Source organism: Eriocheir sinensis, unplaced genomic scaffold (assembly GCF_024679095.1).
Source record: "Eriocheir sinensis breed Jianghai 21 unplaced genomic scaffold, ASM2467909v1 Scaffold420, whole genome shotgun sequence".
In the NCBI taxonomy this organism is placed as follows: Eukaryota; Metazoa; Arthropoda; class Malacostraca; order Decapoda; family Varunidae; genus Eriocheir; species Eriocheir sinensis.
Genome location: NW_026111744.1, coordinates 237,501 through 257,500, shown reverse-complemented (window position 1 = coordinate 257,500; position 20,000 = coordinate 237,501). Strand labels below are relative to the sequence as shown.

At 42.6% G+C, this 20,000-nt stretch overlaps 2 protein-coding genes and 1 long non-coding RNA gene across 7 annotated transcripts in view; 2 read left to right on the top strand and 1 right to left on the bottom strand.

Annotated features, from left to right (window-relative positions):
- The window catches only part of LOC126992214 (uncharacterized), a 110,558-nt gene extending 108,768 nt beyond the window's left edge, over positions 1-1,790 (top strand). The window contains exon 20 of the transcript XR_007746352.1: positions 261-1,790. The gene's annotated coding sequence lies outside the window, so the exon portion shown is untranslated. The remainder of the gene's footprint in view (positions 1-260) is intronic.
- Positions 1,791-2,322: 532 nt separating this feature from the next.
- LOC126992217 (uncharacterized) overlaps positions 2,323-20,000 on the bottom strand; it is a 41,586-nt gene continuing 23,908 nt past the window's right edge. For 2 of the 5 annotated variants that reach the window (XR_007746357.1, XR_007746356.1), the window contains 2 exons: positions 6,100-6,221; positions 2,323-2,836 (listed from right to left, as the gene is read on the bottom strand). This is a non-coding gene — a long non-coding RNA (uncharacterized LOC126992217). Of the gene's footprint in view, positions 2,837-6,099; positions 6,222-9,149; positions 9,353-20,000 lie in introns of those variants that run through there. The other 3 variants (XR_007746354.1, XR_007746353.1, XR_007746355.1) reach the window with 3 other exon arrangements.
- The window catches only part of LOC126992216 (uncharacterized), a 24,880-nt gene continuing 19,305 nt past the window's right edge, over positions 14,426-20,000 (top strand). Inside the window, exon 1 of the mRNA XM_050850877.1 lies at positions 14,426-14,561. The gene's annotated coding sequence lies outside the window, so the exon portion shown is untranslated. The remainder of the gene's footprint in view (positions 14,562-20,000) is intronic.

The following is a 20,000-nucleotide window of genomic DNA, read 5'->3' as shown; positions in this document are numbered from 1 at the left end:
TTGTCTGTGTGTCTGTTTGCCTATGTCTGTGTATCTGTATTGTTTGTCTGTGCAGCTCTGATCATCTGTTAGTCTGTCTGTCTGTCCGTTGTCTGTATTAATTTTGTTTCTCTGTCCGGCTGTCTTGTCTCATGTGTTTCTGTATGTCTCTGTTTGTGTTTTATACTCTGTGGATGTATGTCTGTCTGTCTCTGCCCCTTCCACCCTCCTTAGTCCATCTCTGCCTGGCATGTCAAAGTGAAATGAATCAAATTTTGCAGACTTGAGTGTCAGTCAGCCGGGCAGCCCATCCTGACGTCTGGCCCGTGGCACTCCAGCATCAAGGAACAGGTTTCAACACTCCTCCTCCTCCTTCTCATCAACAGAAGCAGCAGCAGCAGCACTCTTCTTTCATGTCACCACAGTGTCGATGCATATGGTGATCGTCTCTTCCCACAGCCCTTCCATCCTCAAAGGTATTCAGAATCTCTGCCTGTTCTTAAGTGGTGAGCCTCCAACCAGACATGGAGTTGATAGTATTAGGTGTTAGTAATAACAGATTAGTATTAGCTACAAGGGGTTGAGTGATAGGAATTTTCTTTTACTATAATAATAATAATGATGGTAATGGTGGCTTCCCTGGGGGCTGCCTGGCTCCCCTATAAAGGTGTCCAGGGTCAGAAAATTAAAGTGAGTTAACTAATTAAAACCCAGTGATGGAGCTGCCTGTGTCTGCAGCCTCCCGCACTCACAAGATCCTCCTTGCTCTTGCATGCAATATATCTATTTGATGGCAGCTGTTAGCAGTCTATTGACTCAAATGTTTCCAAAAATACATCAGCCAATAATGCGAATTTCATCAAATAACTCTTGCTTAGGCACAAGTATAGCTTTTAAACCTAGTTAGCATAATAGTATAGTTTTTATATTTATTATTACAGCTTCCATACATATAGTTCATTAATAGTGTTCATATATAGCTTGCCAAATCCAGGGTAAAATTCCTAGTCTTGGCGCCTGAGTCTGAGGTGTGCAGCATTGTGCTGTGACAAGCTGCTGTCATACGGCGTGTCTGATTTTGTGAATAATATGACAGCCTACACACAGGAAATGGTTGTCAGAACCAGTAATATGCAGGCAGCAACGACAAATGCCGTCACTTATAGTTGATTTTGTTTGAAATCAGTAATAATGTCACAGACAGCTGTTCTCTTAATTTATAAGGCTGTTGATTACAATTATCAAATAGCTCTGGCGCTGCCCTCTGCAAAGAAGTGTATAACAAAACAGCTGAAACTCAAAGTCCAATGTGTTCATCATTGCTGCCTGTTTATTATTACTGACAACTGTTCCTCTGTGTAGGCTGTCACATAAGATCCAAAAAATTGGACACGCCATGTGACAGCCAGTCACCAGAGCAAGATAATGCAAACCTCAGACTCAGGCGCAGCAACTACAGTCACATTACATCAGTAGTAAGGAGTGCATGCTAGAGACACCAAAAATAAACATAATTAGTGATAAAATTGAATATTACAGGTAAAAAAAATTAATAATAGCTGATAAAACAATAAAATGTATGCAAAAACAGGCTTATAATCAGTCAAAAATACTATACTAAGTCAATAATACTTCTTGAAGCCTCCAGTTAAAACCTGACCCTTTGGTGTTAAAGTAAAGAAGTCAGAGCGTGCGTAAGTTTATTTCATCTGCAACACACAAAGTAAGGCGTTACATGCTAAAGTAAACGCAGTAAAACTAGGCACATTAGCTCAAGAACTCACCAACCCTGATTGGGACTTTCATTTATTTTTATAAAAATATATATATATATATATATATATATATATATATATATATATATATATATATATATATATATATATATATATATATATATATAATTAGGACACTAATTAGGTATAAAGAAAATACCTTAAAGAAAGTCATTAAATGCAGAACTTGCCATCACTTTCAACGATATATATATATATATATATATATATATATATATATATATATATATATATATATATATATATATATATATATATATATATATATATATATATATATATATATATATATATATATACTGAGTGACTTGAAAGTCTCCATAGGTTATTTTAAGTTTAAGGATTAATTCATCTCAGTTGTCAGTTCCTACTTATAAATTATAATAATGTAAGATTCCTTTTTTTTTTTGGTGGGGGGGTAACACCTTGAAAAGAATAAATGAATCATTGCACATGACTAGGTTGTTTTACTTTACCATATTTAGAGCACATTACTTAACTCATGGAATACTTTTAGTCAAAAAAATAAGAATTTTTTTTTTGTAAAAAATCAATGATTTAATCATTTGATTAAATCAATTTGATTTAATCATTGCCAACCCTGGTCTCAATTCAGTGGAAAATTCTTCAGGGGTGACTAACATCTCTTCTCCCACAACAGAACAGGCAGCTCCTGAAGGTGGACCGATGGGCAGCGTTGTCTCATGCTGCTGTCTCTCTCCACCTTGGTGAGTGGGTCAATACCCCCAACAGAACAGACAGCTCCTGAGGGTGGACTGACAGGCAGCGTTGTTTTGTACTGCTGTCTCTCTCCACCTTGGTGAGTGGGTCAATACCCCCAACAGAACAGACAGCTCCTGAGGGTGGACTGACAGGCAGCGCTGTTTTGTACTGCTGTCTCTCTCCACCTTGCCGAGTGGGTCAATACCCCCAACAGAACAGACAGCTCCTGAGGGTGGACTGACAGGAAGCGTTGTCTCATGCTGCTGTCTCTGTCCACCTGGGCGAGTGGGTCATTACAGCTCCGTGATGACTGGCGCCGACCACAGCTCGCCACACACCTGGAAGCAGAGACACTAATATAATAGCAGTTCCCATTGTATCAGCAATTTCATCTTAAAGGAGCCTAAATTACGATCATTCCTAAAGTGAAATAACTGATATTCATTATACAGTAAAGTCATATTTGGCATCGGAGAAAGCTCCCCAAACTTTAATTCACCAAATGCAATCCTTAAATCAATAGGAAAAGCTTTAATTGTTACCAAATCCCATTTATTTTAGTTTTATAGTGTCTTAAACCTCATTCTTTTCATAATTCATTATCAGACTAACTATCTATATCTCTGACACCATGTTCCCTCCAGGAGGTGGCCGCTGCAGAAGTGTGTCCATCTCTCCCTGTTCTGGCACTCCTCAGCACACTCAATCCTGTTACTTCCAACATTCTTGTTCCAATACTCATTCATCCTATTGATCCAGTTCACAGGTGGTCTTCCCCTGGCATCCCCTCCCTCAATCCTTCCCTCATACATTCTCATCACGTGTCCTCACCCATTCATCCACTCCCTTCGCTGTCACACCCATACCAAACCTCTCATACACACTTTCATTACTTCCTCCATCCCATCCTGAAACACCAGAAGCACCCCTTATATAACAATTCCACTGCACGGATTCTTGATTGCTGTGGTGCATTCCATGTCCACATCTCCGACACATATGACAGAGTTGGCAGGCTAATACTGTTCCTTACGCCCCTCATGACTCTTTCCAACCCACCGCATCGCTACTATAGTGAAACCAGATTGGCGATATTGTTTTTCCACCGGCTCTGACGGGTTCTTTCCTCCCTGCCGTTCTGCCACACAGTCCCAACACTATCTTTTCCTCTCATGTGTTAGCTATAGGTTACACATGAGAGGAAGAGGCAGGTGTTGCGACTGTGTGGCAGAGAGGAAAGGACCCGCGGGAGACAACACAAAAACTCTCTCGCCAATCTGGTTTCACTATACCTGTCTACGATGAGGCAGAGGAGGACGTTGATGATGCAACCAGCAGGGTGAATGAGTTTGACTTTGTGTTGTTAGATAGTGATGTTAGATGGTGATAGTGGAGGGGGTTGGTCACCACACGGCAAGGCGGGGGCGGTAGAGCTGCCTGGCCACCAGCACTTGCCTCTCCCATGCACTGGGCATTACTAAATGTTAATTCAACAAATCCAAGACTTTACTGTTCATTAGATTGTTACAAAGTTTTCTGCAAAGTGTTCCATTTGTAAGGCTGTTCAATAAAGACTGATGCAGAGACTGTTATTTGATAACACAACACTGACTTCTAGACCTTATCTCTGGAGACTCTTAAAAGGATTTTTTACTTAATAATTTTTAAGGCCTAAAAAGGCATGTTTATTAAGTAATAAATAAATATTTGTTATATTTAAAATGCTATTTCTGTAAGTTTTCTACCAAAACAAAACAAAAATTCAAACTGTTAGTGAAGAGACCTAAAGCAAACTGGCTGAATTCCTGAATATTTAAAACACCATTTTTCATATTAAATTTGACTCATACTTTGGCAGAAAGGTGACAATTGTGATTTACTGCAGATTAAAAAAATGGCAATATAAAAACAATGGTTTTATTAAAAAAAAAAAAAAATCTATTACCCACGGTACAAACGAGGCCTTGGGAGGAAAAGGGGCGTGAGGGACAAAACTTTTCGTCTAGCCTGCAGCAGACAAAGCCGCGACACATCTCGGGGAAAATAAAAAGTGTTACTAAAGTTACTAAAATGTTTTGTATTGTCAACTTTACTACATATGGTTGGGAAACATGGACAATTAAAACAAATACAAAGGAAAAGATAGAAGCAGCAGAAATGTGGTTTTTAAGGAGAATGTTGAGAATTCCCTGAACAGATAGAGTAACAAACCAGGAAGTCCTGCAAAGAGCACCAGTAGGTAGGCAATTGATAAAAAGTATAAGGAGGTGACAAATGAAGTTTCTGGGTCAAGTGCTGAAAAGGAGAGGACAAGAAAGTGACTGCTTGCTTGGAAAGTTTTGTTTAGTCGGCGCAACATCTGTGGTCATATGCCGGAAAGAGGCAGCAGGGGAAGGAATTCTAGGAGAAGGGAACAGATCCCAGGAGACGGGACACAACCCCCGATTAATACCTGGTACCCATTCACTGCTGGGTGGACAGGGGTGTAGGGTATTGGAAAACCCGCCCATATTTTTCCACTCCGCCCGGGAATCGAACCCGGCCTCTCGGTTGTGAGCCGAGTGTGCTAACCACTGCATCATGAACCCCCCAGGGAGAGATGGAGGTCCAGGATCGCCGATGTCACAAGACTGGCACCTCACTAAAGGTAAAGATCAGGACAACTCAGGAAGTAGTTGGGAATAGGTCATGTGGAAAAGGAAAGAAAGGGAGTGCATGGTGGACGGATGAGATAAAGGAGGCAGCTGAGGAGAAAAGAAGGAACTTAAAGAAAATGCTACAGAGAAATATGATGGAGGAGGCGAGAGGGAGAAAAAGTACAAGGAAAGTAAGATGTTGGTAAAAAGGCTGGTTGGGAAAAGTAAAGAAAGAGTGGATGACGATTTTGGAAGGAAAGAAGTTAAAAGAGAAATGAGGGAAGGAAAGAGTGACATTTGTAGCATGAAGAGGAGAGATGGGGTGTTTGTGAGAGGGAATGAGGAGAAAAGAGAGGTATGGAAGCAGCACATTGAAACTGTAATGAATGAGAGTGTGGGAGGGAGAGCAGAAGTGACTAGTGTAGGAATAAAGATCAATGTAGAGCGGCCATGTCCACAGGGGAAGGTGGAGAAGTGAGACAGAGGAGGCAATGATGAAGTCAAGCTTAACCCGGTACCAGCGACGGGCCAAATTTGTGACTTTACCGTGTACCAGCGACGGGCCAAATTTGTGACTTTACCGTGTACCAGCGACGGGCCAAATTTGTGACTTTACCGTGTACCAGCGACGGGCCAAATTTGTGACTTTACCGTGTACCAGCGACAGGCCAAATTTGTGGCTTTACCGTGTACCAGCAACGGGCCAAATTTGTGGCTTTACTGTGTAGCAGCGACAGGCCAAATTTTTGCCATGATATAAACCCCCCAAAATAGATGATGCATAAACTGATCACAAATGCTTTGATATATATTATGAAACTGTTTGAGTGAGTGATAATTTTTTCTTATTCTTCTCGTTTAGAGGGGCCTTTAAGAAACATGATCCCTGCAGCTACCGGGTTAATGATTCCTCAAAATTAAAAATAAAGTCTTGCTGTTGGTGATATTAAAAATGTTAAGCTTACCGGCGTTCTAGAGAGACACACCCACACAGACAGACACTGCCAGCTTCTTCAGGGCCTCCTCAGCCGCCCCCTTGCCAGCCCATCCGTGCCAGGCCGCCACTCATGGCTGCAACCGCCTCTTCCTGTAAAACAAACAGTCAAGTCATAATTCTGTACTTACGGTAGTGAGCATATATGTATGCGATTCCTTCATAATGACACCTAAAAATGAGCTCTTTCCTGATGGTCTTTCATACAAATTGCTGCCTGCCCTGTTTGAAGATACCCTTAACCTTACTGAGCTATACCCTCATTATTTTATTTCTGCACTTAGTAAATTTATACATGCTTCCTCCATAATGAGACTTATTACCTAACAATGTGAGGTATTTATTAGTTTTTACTTTAAGTTGCTGCCTGTCATGTGTTTGAAGATGCCCTTTACCTAACCTAACTTAAACCCAAATAGTTATATGTGTACACAGTAAAGTTATATATTCTTCCTTCGTAATGAGACCTTTGCATAAAAAAATGAGGTCTTTCTGTGTTGATTTTTCCTTTAACCCTTAAAGCTCGGGCTTGTTTGCCGTGCCTGTCCTCCCATGTGGGGGGCATATTCAGGCAAAAACATACCTCACTTTAACCTTTCATACCTTCACTCCTACTTAACTCACGTGACTGAATGAAGTATCAGTGTAAAGTACATACCCTTAACTGTCCTTTGATGTTAAGTGTAAGACTATATAACCATTGGTAGAGTGAGTACGGAGTACTGAAGTAGGATCACTGAAAGCACATTTTTATAGACAGTTTTCCATCCCTAGGGGTCTTCACTTCTATGATTTTGTAATAAAAAACATAACTTTTATACAGTTTATGTGAAACACCCCCCAAAAAAATTAACTTCCGGGCCTTTCTGATGCCCTTGATGGGTGCCGAGGTCAAAGGACCCCCATCTTGTGGATGAAATTCACTGAAAGATGAGAAGAGGTGAGATGTCTAGCAGACATCTCAAAGTTAACACAAGGCATACACTGGCCAATTAACTTCAAGGGAGCATGGCTGAGTATTGTTTATTTATCGGTAGGGTTGTTTGAGGGGCCTGGATGGTGTTCGGCCCCAGCCCGTCATGGCGCAGGCAAGTGTTTATAGTGGCGTCCACGTTGTTCACTCACAGAGGTACTAGCACCTGCACGCTTGTGTCCGTCCACGTATGTCTGTGCTCTAGTGTGGGATCTTAGTGCTTTCAGGACTATATTATTATTACATTACTTATATACTACTGTATTACATTATGGTATATTATTTATATCATTTATATCTATATTATTAAACTATTTTGCTGTATATCTGGGGAGGCGGTGGCTGAATGGATAGCGAGACGGCCCCGCATTCAGGAGGATGTGAGTTCAATCCCCGCCCGGTGCCACCAAGCTGGGATTTTTCAGCCGCCGCCGATTGGCTTAAAACTACTCACATGCTGTCCAGAAGACCACCTATCAACCCAGACTCTAGATTCTAGGATCAAAGATGAGCTCCGGGAGTGCAGCATGAGCCAGTGCAAGATGGCGCCACTATAAACACTCGCCTGCACCAGAACAGGCTGGGCCAACCATCAGGCCCCACCGGGAAGAAGCCTTAGACCGACTATCAGGGTCCACCGGGAAGAAGCCTACCGACGCAATAGGCCAAGACGTAATAATAATATATATATATACGTATATATATATAAAAATATATATATATATATATATATATATATATATATATATATATATATATATATATATATATATATATATATATATTATTTATCATTGCTATTTGTAAATAAAATTACATTTAGTCTGTATAAACTAACATGTAAAATGTTTTTTGTGTTAATGTTTTTTTGTGATATGGGATGCATTAATGGGATTCCCATTAATTTAAATGAGGAAATTTTTGGGGGTTTATGAGTGTTTTGATTCACGAGAAAATTCCGAAACGAATCAAACTCGGAAACCGAGGTATGACTGTATATGACAACAAAAGAGCACTTTGTAAGGTAAAAAAAAGGTAAGGTGGTAAAATTCAGAAATACACCCATCGACCAGCGACAACCAGTGGCCCAGTGTGAAGGGTGCATATTTATCATAAACAAATCTAAGTGAACATAGCCTAACCTAATCTAACTCACCTAAGTACAACCCAAATATTCTTGACCTGTGCCCTGCTGCCAACATGCAATAAATGCAAATAAATCCCATGATATATCTCCCCCAGATCATATTTTAAGGAACCAATATCTCAAGAATAGGTGATTTGCAATGCCAAAGCAATACGGCAGTGAGTTGTACATTCACAAAGTATTACTCCATATGGCACCAAGGTGTCCTTCACAGGGAGACACAGACTTCTGAAATAATACTGATATGGGCACATTAATAAAAGAATTTTAAAGTAGGTAAATATGAATGTTTAAACCTACTTAACAAACAACAAAACGGACTCAGACTGTGGTTGGGGGTGAGCACCACAGCATCACTCCTGCACACTCGGGTCTCTTGTCATACTGGGAATTTATACAGTACACTTCTGTGCTGCCAAGGTAACAGGCTCCTTAACACACCATCACCAAGCTACCCACAGTGCTCCTAACACTGCAACCTTAACACACCACCACCAACCTATCCACAGTGCTCCTAACACAGCCTCCCTAACACTGCAACCTTAACACACCACCACCAACCTATCCACAGTGCTCCTAACACAGCCTCCCGAACACTGCAACCTTAACACACCACCACCAACCTATCCACAGCGCTCCTAACACAGCCTCCCGAACACTGCAACCTTAACACACCACCACCAACTTATCCACAGTGCTCCTAACACAGCCTCCCTAACACACCATCACCAAGCTACCCAGTGCTCCTAACACAGCCTCCATAACACTGACTGCATCATTAACACACCACCACCAACCTATCCACAGTGCTCCTAACACAGCACCACCAAGCTATCTACAAGGCTCCTAACACAGCCTCCCTAACAGACTTGAATTCTTCCCTCGTTTTACTTATTCTCACCTCTCGCCCCAAGTGCCTCGGCCTCCCTAACGCTGCCCAGGGCCTTCGCCTCGCTGCCCGCACACTACACACGTATATAACGGCGCACACGAGGATAAGTGAGCGATATATTACCCGGCTGACGAAGAGACACGAGGATGAGGCAGCCGGGCGGAGATCAGCTGACCCGGCGAACAGCTGTCAAGAGGGAGCCACGGGTGATAAACGTCATGGGGTGTAGTGATGTCATAGGTACAGGAGGGCATTGGGTTTAGAACACAAGGCTCGTTTAATTCGTCTTTAGGGTTGACACGGTAATGCTAAGTTATTAAATGGCAGGAAACAAGAGAATTGAATCATATAGACTACAGATACAGGAGGGAATTGGCTTTAGAACACAAGGCTTGTTTAATTCGTCTTTAAGGTTGACACGGTAATGCTAAGTTATTAAATGGCAGGAAACAAGAGAATTAAATCATATAGACTACAGATACAGGAGGGAATTGGCTTTAGAACACAAGGAATATATATAAGAAGGCTCATTTAATTCGTCTTTAGGGTTGACACGGTAATGCTAAGTTATTAAATGGCAGGAAACAAGAGAATTAAACCATAAAACCATATAGACTACAGATACAGGAGGGAATTGGCTTTAGAACACAAGGAATATATATATGAAGGCTCATTTAATTCGTCTTTAGGGCTGACACGGTAATGCTAAGTTATTAAATGGCAGGAAACAGGAGGATTAAATCATATAGCCTACTAACCAACTCCTAGTAGTAGTAGTAGTAGTAGCAGTAGTAGCGACTGTCAATGGATATAGAAAGAAAAAAAAAGTAAAAGTGTGAGTTATGTATATACTCAGACCTTAATTACTGTACAAGTGGTTGGTAACAGCTTATAATAATACACAGTGGGGAAAGTGTGGAGAGAGAGAGAGAGAGAGAGAGAGAGAGAGAGAGAATCTGCGATAATAGGACAATGCATCAATTTGTCTATTAATCCACTTACTTCCACTTTCATATAGGAGAGAGTAAGAGAACGAAACACAATAGAGGTAGATATTTTATGGATACAGATAGGTAGATATATAGACAGATAAACACGGATACTGATGTAGATAAACGAGGATATATAGATAGATAAATACAGAAAGATAGACAGTGGTTAAAACTCTGCGCTGCCAGGTTCCGGCCTGGAAGGTGGAGGTTCGAGGCCCGCTCAGGGCGAGAATTTTCATCTGCCAAGGAGCGGTTACTGTCCCCCCTTGAAGCAGCGGGATGGGCTGTGTGGTAGGTGAAGGTCCTGGCAGAGATCTACTATAAGGAGCTTGCTCTAATCGGGAGGGCACTTGCTGGCGATGACGAGTTCAGCTCGTGATAAGCCGTGGTGAATTACACACACACACACACACACACACACACACAAACGCGCGCGCGCGCGCGCTAAAATAAAACTGAGAACCAAATGGAAAGATTCAATAATAACCTTTGAAACTACAACAAAAACAATAATAATGATAATAATAATAATAATAATAATAATAATAATAATAATAATAATAATAATAATAATAATAATAATAATAATAATAATAATGAGGATGGTACTATGCATTCTAGTAAGCCTAAATATAAAATGGAATCTTGATGTAGTTGTGTTAATGTTCTCTCTCTCTCTCTCTCTCTCTCTCTCTCTCTCTCTCTCTCTCTCTCTCTCTCTCTCTCTCTCTCTCTCTCTCTCTCTCTCTCCTGTAAAACCTGTCCTTGTCCCGCCACACAAGCCACCACGGACATCCATTAGGTGGGACGGGAAGGCCTAAGACAGCCCATTATAGGGAGCTGTCACCCAACAATGCATTCCCCGCTCTTCTCCCTCGTCTCCTGCTGACCTTAGCCGCCTTGAAACGTGTTATAGGACTGCTTTCTCTTGGGGCGTTGGTCTGCGCTAGTCATCTTTTACGAAGCTGGCGTGTACTGCATTGCGTGCTACTGACGCTCAGATTAAGATGAGCAATGCAGTGTCGAGGATTGAGGTCTAAATTCTGAAACCTTTCGTGGCTGACGCAGCCACACAGCCGTTCTTGTACATGGCCGGCGTGAATTGCATGCTACGGAATGATAGGGCAAGACACTCAGATTGAAGATGAACAATGCAGTGCGGAGATTAAAGTCTATATTATAAATCCTTTCGGGGCTAACACACCGACTGTCATATTTTACATAGCTGTGTGTGTATGTGTGTGTGTGTGTGTGTGTGTGTGTGTGTGTGTGTGTGTGTGTGTGTGTGTGTGTGTGTGTGTGAATATATATATATATATATATATATATATATATATATATATATATATATATATATATATATATATATAAATATAAATTTTACACACACACACACACACACACACACACACACACACACACACACACACCTCCGTGGCGCAACTGGTTAGAGCGCTGCGCTGCCATGCTTCACGGTGGTTCGAGCCCGCTCAGGCCGGATTCTTTCCGTTGACAAGGAGTGGTTACTGTCCCCCCTTGAGCAAGGGGATGGGGTGTGTGGTGTGTGACGTCTTGGCAGTACCCACAGATCGACGATAAAGAGCACTTGCTCACGTCGGGACTCGGAAGGGGAACTGCTGGCGATTACGAGTCCAACACGTGATCAGGCCGTGGTGAATTTCACACACACACACACACACACACACACACACACACACACACACACACACACACACACACACATACAGACATTTCTCCTCCTCCTCCTTTCCTTCTTTTCATCTGCTGCCACCGCTGCCGCCTCGTCGTCGTCCTCCTCCTCCTCCTCCTCCTCCTCCTCCTTATCTCCCGTCTCTACCACAGCCCTTTGACCTCTTTCCCGGTGACCCATTTAAAGTCAGGCCTAACACAGAGACCATCACTCAGGCTGCCTCGTAACAGATAGCCAGATAGCGCGACATGCCTCAAACGTGTCTATGTAGGCCTAGAGAAGTACTTCACAATTTTTTTTTACATGATGCCCCACTTTAACTCCTAAAAAATCCTCACGACCCCAGCCTTTATATATATATATATATATATATATATATATATATATATATATATATATATATATATATATATATATATATTTCTGTGTGTGTGTGTGTGTGTGTGTGTGTGTGTGTGTGTGTGTGTGTGTGTGTGTGTGTGTGTGTGTGTGTGTATTTATTTCTTGCAAAACTAATTTTTGGCACGCGGAATCACGACCCCCAAGTATCCAGCTCACGCCCCCCAGGGTGGTGTACCCCCCAGTTTGGGAACCACGGCCCTAGAGCATCCCCTGCATGGCCGACTATCTGCTCTGCTATTACTGCTGCTGCTACTACTGCGACTATTGCTGCTGATGCTACTACTACTACTACTACTACTACTACTACTTTTACAACTAGAGAGAGAGAGAGAGAGAGAGAGAGAGAGAGAGAGAGCATGTATCCTCGTAATAATGACACCCACACAAATGATGGTACATAATGAACGTAATTTCACAGTGGCTGCAACACTATACAAAATAAAAAAGTTACGACATGACGCAACACAACCTCGACAAAGGTAACGTCTTATATGTAGTGAAAAAATACCCCCCCAACCCATGAACATGTTAAATATAATACACTTCTTGGCCATTCCAGCAGCGAAAGGAATTTGGGCGTTACGTGTTGGTTCTCTCCGACCTAAGACTCTTGTAACCAGAAACCACGCCTATGCAACTACAACTACTATTACTACGGCACTACTACTACTGTTACTACTACTACTACTACCACTACTATTACAACCACTACTACTACTACTACATCCACTACTACCACTACTACTACTACTACTACCACTACTACTACTACTACTACTAGGCTGCTGCTACTACTACTACCACTACTACTACTGCTACTACTACAACCACTACTACTACTACTACTACTACTACTACCACTAAAAATTTAATGATCCAATTAGAAAAGATTTGAGCCGTAGACTGCGAGGTGATAGAATTGTGCCGTAGAACAGGTTAAGGGAATTCATAAGGGTGGTTTACATGAAGAACATATGCTGAAAACCGGTGCTAGAGTTAGGACGCGTACCGATGGCTATAAATTGGAGGAGTTCAGGTTCAGGAAAGGTGACGCCAAAAACTTGTTCACGAATAGTTGAGTGGATGAGGAGGATAAGGTAAGCAGTGTATGTAGTTAATATAGACACGACGACGACGATGATGATAATAATAATGACAACAACAATAATAATAATAATAATAATAATAATAATAATAATAATAATAATAATAATAATAATAATAATAATAACAATAATCTGTTGCCATATCGATATTCTATAGCCCGTAAGAAGTTAAACATGAGCCATCACAGATAGATAGTAGATAGATAGATAGAGAGAGAGAGAGAGAGAGAGAGAGAGAGAGAGAGAGAATTTTTTTATTTATTTATTTAGGAAATGGTTGAAATTCACTGGTGATAAGGCTGAGCTTTGGCCGTTTATCTTTCTCTCTTTTCATTTCTTTATATAATCCTGGCCGAGTGGTCAGCGCGCGGGCGTGGTGAGTCCGTGGACCTAGGTTTGAGTCCCACCGAAAAACGCTGATTTTTCAATCCATCGCCCCATTATATAAAAGACAACCATTATATATATATATATATATATATATATATATATATATATATATATATATATATATATATATATATATATATATATACTTTTTTCCTCTTATTCTCTCTCTCTCTCTCTCTCTCCTACGCCTCTTCCCCAAGTCCATATCGGAGGTTGGAAATATTTATTAATGAGGAGACGTTGACTAAATAACTGTGTTGGTTTATAGGCCTACTGTGACCTCCTTATAGAATTGTGTCTCATTATGTGTATAACAGACAGGGAGGGAGGGAAGGAGAGGAGGGGAGGAGAAGGGAGAAAGGAAAAAAAGGAGGGAGAGGGAGGGAAGGGAGGAAAGGCAAGGGAGGGAGGGAAGGAAGGAGAGGAAGAGTGTCATTCCTGCCTCCCTCTCAAGACAAGGGGGAGGAAGGGAGAGGGAGAGAGGGAGAAAGAGGGAGGGACAGACACTTGAAGGAGAGGGAGGCAGGTAAAGAGCCTTGGAGGGATGGAGGTAAAGGTGGAAGGTAAGGGAGGGGGGAGGGAGGTGCGGTAAGACAGGCAGGCGGGGAGGGACACAGCTGCATTATCATCCTGTCTCGTCGTCCTCCTTTCCTCAGTACAGCTCCCGACGTCGCAGCGTGTGGACGTCATCTCGCCTGCTGAACCCCGACCCTGACCCTGGTGGCGGCCCTTTCGTACCCTGCCCTACCTTGACCTGACCTTTCCCCCCCACCCCCTTGTCACAGCACCCCTTGACCCTTGAATTGGCACCGAGGACAAAGTAAGTAATGTTTGATTTGCCGCTTCTATTAATTTCATGTCAAACTTTCACGTATATTTTTACCTTTTTTTTTCTCGTCTGGTATTTCATCAACGGTTTGCCACAAATGCCCATAGTGTTAAGCATATCGGGTTCCTAATATGAGTGTTTCCCGAGGCCACAGAGAGGATTAACCGGTTTTTTTGGGGGGTGTTTTTTTCCCGTTGAATGTGCAGAAGTCGTGTAAAACTCTCACGAGGAACACAAAACAGTCCCAACAATTTCTACGAGACCTATGCAAGGCAGATCCTATGAACCGAACCCCATCCAACATCACTATCCATGAATTTATCTATTTTCCTATGTATCCTTCAAGCCTGTTACACTCATCCACCGCTCTGTTAGTAAGCCAGTTATTCTTGCTAATGTTGGATCTGAATTTATCCAGCTGAAACCCACTGCTACGTGCCCTACCCGGTTATCTTACCACCAGGACCCTATTAATATAAAATAAAAGTGTGCGAAAAATAGTGGTAGGTATTCGTGATAAAGCATAAAAGTAAACTAGCAAACGTTAACCCATATAAAGGTGAATCTTGGGGTTGACGCTATAGCTGCGCGTGGCCTCGGCGTTCATCTCCGTCACACTGGAGGAGGAGAGTGAGTGAGACATGAGGAGGAAGAGGAGGAGGAGGAGTGTAAGAGTGAGTTAAACCTCTCTACCCGAAATTGACCTCTCTTTTGCCTACTCTACTTTTGTCTATTATGGGAGCGGCGAGTAGCGGCCTTTTTTTTTTCACTTTTTGTTGACCTTGAGCCGTTTCCTTTGGTGTAAAAAAAAAAAAATTACCCCGGGGCACAAGACAGGTGTGATACCCAGGTGGCCACCGTCTAGGTTTCCCCAGGCACCGATTTATCCACAACCCGAAAGGGAGGATGAACGAGCCGGGATTTGAGCCCAGGCAAGCGGACTCGTAGCTAAGCTTGCCAACCACTACACCACGGAGGCTATTAAACGTTACAATGAGTACAATAAAATACATGAAAAATAATATAAAGTCTACAGCCCGTATTCCTAAACGTATCGGCACCTTAGTTCGCCTGTTTGAAAAGCCTCTCGTAGAAGTTGCTTGGATTTTCATGGGCTGTTTCGTGATGCTGGTGAAGGTTTTACACGACTTCTGCACCATGAACGGGGAAAGTACCCATGAAAAATCTGTTAATCCTCTCTGTGGCCTTGGAAAGTAGTTGTAATGAGAGCTGAAAAGACTCGTAGAAGTTGCTGGGATTTTCGTGGACTATTTTTTTATCCTGATGATGGTTTTACACGACTTCTGCACCATGAACGGGGAAAACTCCCATGAAAAACCTGGTAATCCTCTCTGTGGCCTTGGGAAATAGTCGTAATGAGAGCTGAAAAGCCTCTCGTAAAAGTTCCTGGGATTTTCATGGAGTTTTTGGATCCTGGTGAAGGTTTTACACGACTTCTGCACCATGAACGGGGAAAGTACCCATGAAAAACCTGGTAATCCTCTCTGTGGCCTTGGAAAGTAGTCGTAATGAGAGCTGAAAGTGAAAAGCCTCTCATAGAAGTTGCTGGGATCTTCATGTAGACTTTTTTTTTATCCTGATGATCATTTCGCACGAGTTCTGCAAATGCGCCTTATAATCCAGATCCACACCAGCCTCTTGCGGACTCCTTATGTTCTTGTATTTCACTATTTTTTTTTCTACATTTTATATTCCGGACACGTCACGCACACTTCATATTCCGCGTCCGCCACACCTCTTTGTTTCGCTGTTCCGCCCATCACTTCACTTTCACATTTCGTCACGAGTAATCTCCGGCTGTATCATTTTCAGTGCCATTACTACTGTGAGAACCTTAGCGGCATATTCTCAGACGATCTCGCCCTCATAATAAATACCTACAAGGCCATGAATTAAATTAGACCGGTTATTATGAGTATATTTTTACGTTCACGGTGTAGAAGCCTTGTCAAACTATCACTAAGCTCATACAACTACCCATGGACATACTCACACAGCCTCTACGAAAGCCTTGACAAACTATCACTAGGCTCATACAACTACCCATGGACATACTTACACAGCCTCTACGAAAGCCTTGACAAACTATCACTAGGCTCATACAACTACCCATGGACATACTTACACAGCCTCTACGAAAGCCTTATCAAACTATCACTAGGCTCATACAACTACCCATGGACATACTCACACAGCCTCTACGAAAGCCTTGACAAACTATCATTAGGCTCATACAACTACCCATAGACATACTAACACAGCCTCTACGAAAGCCTTGACAAACTATCACTAGGCTCATACAACTACCCATGGACATACTTACACAGCCTCTACGAAAGCCTTGACAAACTATCACTAGGCTCATACAACTACCCATGGACATACTAACACAGCCTCTACGAAAGCCTTGACAAACTATCACTAGGTTCATACAACTACCCATGGACATACTAACACAGCCTCTACGAAAGCCTTGACAAACTATCACTAGGTTCATACAACTACCCATGGAAATACTAACACAGCCTCCACGAAAGCCTTGACAAACTATCACTAGGTTCATACAACTACCCATGGACATACTTACACAGCCTCTACGAAAGCCTTGACAAACTATCACTAGGCTCATACAACTACCCATGGACATACTAACACAGCCTCTACGAAAGCCTTGACAAACTATCATTAGGCTCATACAACTACCCATGGACATACTCACACAGCCTCTACGAAAGCCTTGACAAACTATCACTAAGCTCATACAACTACCCATGGACATACTAACACAGCCTCTACGAAAGCCTTGTCAAACTATCACTAAGCTCATACAACTACCCATGGACATACTCACACAGCCTCTACGAAAGCCTTGACAAACTATCACTAGGTTCATACAACTACCCATGGACATACTCACACAGCCTCTACGAAAGCCTTGACAAACTATCACTAGGTTCATACAACTACCCATGGACATACTCACACAGCCTCTACGAAAGCCTTGACAAACTATCACTAGGTTCATACAACTACCCATGGAAATACTAACACAGCCTCCACGAAAGCCTTGACAAACTATCACTAGGTTCATACAACTACCCATGGACATACTCACACAGCCTCTACGAAAGCCTTGACAAACTATCACTAGGCTCATACAACTACCCATGGACATACTAACACAGCCTCTACGAAAGCCTTGACAAACTATCACTAGGTTCATATAACTACCCATGGACATACTAACACAGCCTCTACGAAAGCCTTGACAAACTATCATTAGGCTCAAAAAACTACCCATGGACATACTAACACAGCCTCTACGAAAGCCTTGACAAACTATCACTAGGCTCATACAACTACCCATGGACATACTAACACAGCCTCTACGCAAGCCTTGACAAACTATCACTAGGCTCATACAACTACCCATGGAAATATACTAACACAATCTCTACGAAAACCTTATCAAATGTGGGTGTGTATGCTCCGAAATGTTTTAGAATGTGGGCTTCAGTCTTTCCTTCTTAACCTTCACATGCTAATATACACTTCTGTTTCTGTCTTACGTATCATTTATTCTACTGTACGCTTTTTTGGGGGGCGTAAGATATGCGTAAGCCCCCCCTCACACACACACACACATTGGGTACACTTCAGAAGAATAAATAAGACGATAAAAGGAAATAAGATCTACTGTAATATTCGTAGTCGAGTATCCATTTACTAGTCTGTGTCTGTGTTTTCAGTACTGCACAGACCCCGCCCCCCTTCTCCTCTCCCTTCCTTCCCTCCCTCCCCTGCCTCACTTCTGTCCTTATTTAGCTCCCGGATTTCTAACCTCCAGTACACTCACTGAATGTAAAGTTTGATAAAAGAAGTCCTCTGTGTGTGTGTGAGTGTGTGTGTGTGTGTGTGTGTGTGTGTGTGTGTGTGTGTGTGTGTGTGTGTGTGTGTGTATTTACCATCTCTCTATATATAGATTTACACACACACACACACACACACACACACACACAGAGAGAGAGAGAGGCCCACCCAAGTGTTCCCTACGGAGAGGCACCAGAACATAACACGTCTTTAAGTTGTAAATAACCGTAAGAACTTCTGTCTCCTCCTCTTCCTCCTCCTCTTCCTCCTCCTCCTCAGCTGTGTGGGCCATTCATTAGTAAGCAGTTGTATGTAAATATATTACCTGTCCCTCCCACCTCTCTCTCTCTCTCTCTCTCTCTCTCTCTCTCTCTCTCTCTCTCTCTCTCTCTGGTCAAAATAAAAATTGTTTTCTTATGACGATAAAAAACTATGACATCTGATTACGAGAGAGAGAGAGAGAGAGAGAGAGAGAGAGAGAGAGAGAGAGAGAGAGAGAGAGAGAGAGAGAGAGAGAGAGAGAGAGAGAGAGAGAGAGAGAGAGAGAGAGAGACGGACATACACACACACACACACACACACACACACACATTTGCCAAGTATAGACTGTGCCCTATAATCAAGGTGGCCCATGATTATTTTCACACACACACACACACACACACACACACACACACACACACACACACACTAAAGTCTCGCGTAAAAATATAAACCTTCAATTATAGGGGGAGAGAGAGAGAGAGAGAGAGAGAGAGAGAGAGAGAGAGAGAGAGAGAGAGAGAGAGAGAGAGAGAGAGAGAGAGAGAGAGAGAGAGAGAGAGAGAGAGAGAGAGAGAGAGAGAGAGAGAGAGAGAGAGAGAGAGAGAGAGAGAGAGAGAGAGAGAGAGAGAGAGAGAGAGAGAGAGAGAGAGAGAGAGAGAGAGAGAGAGAGAGAGAGAGAGAGAGAGAGAGAGAGAGAGAGAGAGAGAGAGAGAGAGAGAGAGAGAGAGAGCGAGAGAGAGAGAGAGAGAGAGAGAGAGAGAGAGAGAGAGAGAGAGAGAGAGAGAGAGAGAGAGAGAGAGAGAGAGAGAGAGAGAGAGAGAGAGAGAGAGGAGGAGGAGGAGAAGAGAGAGAGAGAGAGGAGGAGAGAGGAGGAGAGGAGAGGAGGAGGAGGATTAAGAATATAATAACATCAGAACTTTAGGAGGAGGTGGTGGAGAGTGAGATGTGAGGAGGAGGAGGAGGAGGAGGATACGAGTGAGCGAGACATGAGGAAGAGGAGGGGGAGGAGGAAGAGGAACAGGAGGAGGAGGGCAAGACCGAGTGAAACATGAGACGTGAGGAGGAGGAGGAGGAGGAGGAGGAGGAAGAAGAATGCACGTAACTCTGTTTGTCGACTTTTTTTTTTTTAGCAAACACAGACACACTCACTCTCTCTCTCTCTCTCTCTCTCTCTCTCTCTCTCTTCAATCCCATTTGTAGCTGCATCGAGAGAGAGAGAGAGAGAGAGAGAGAGAGAGAGAGAGAGAGAGAGAGAGAGAGAGAGAGAGAGAGAGA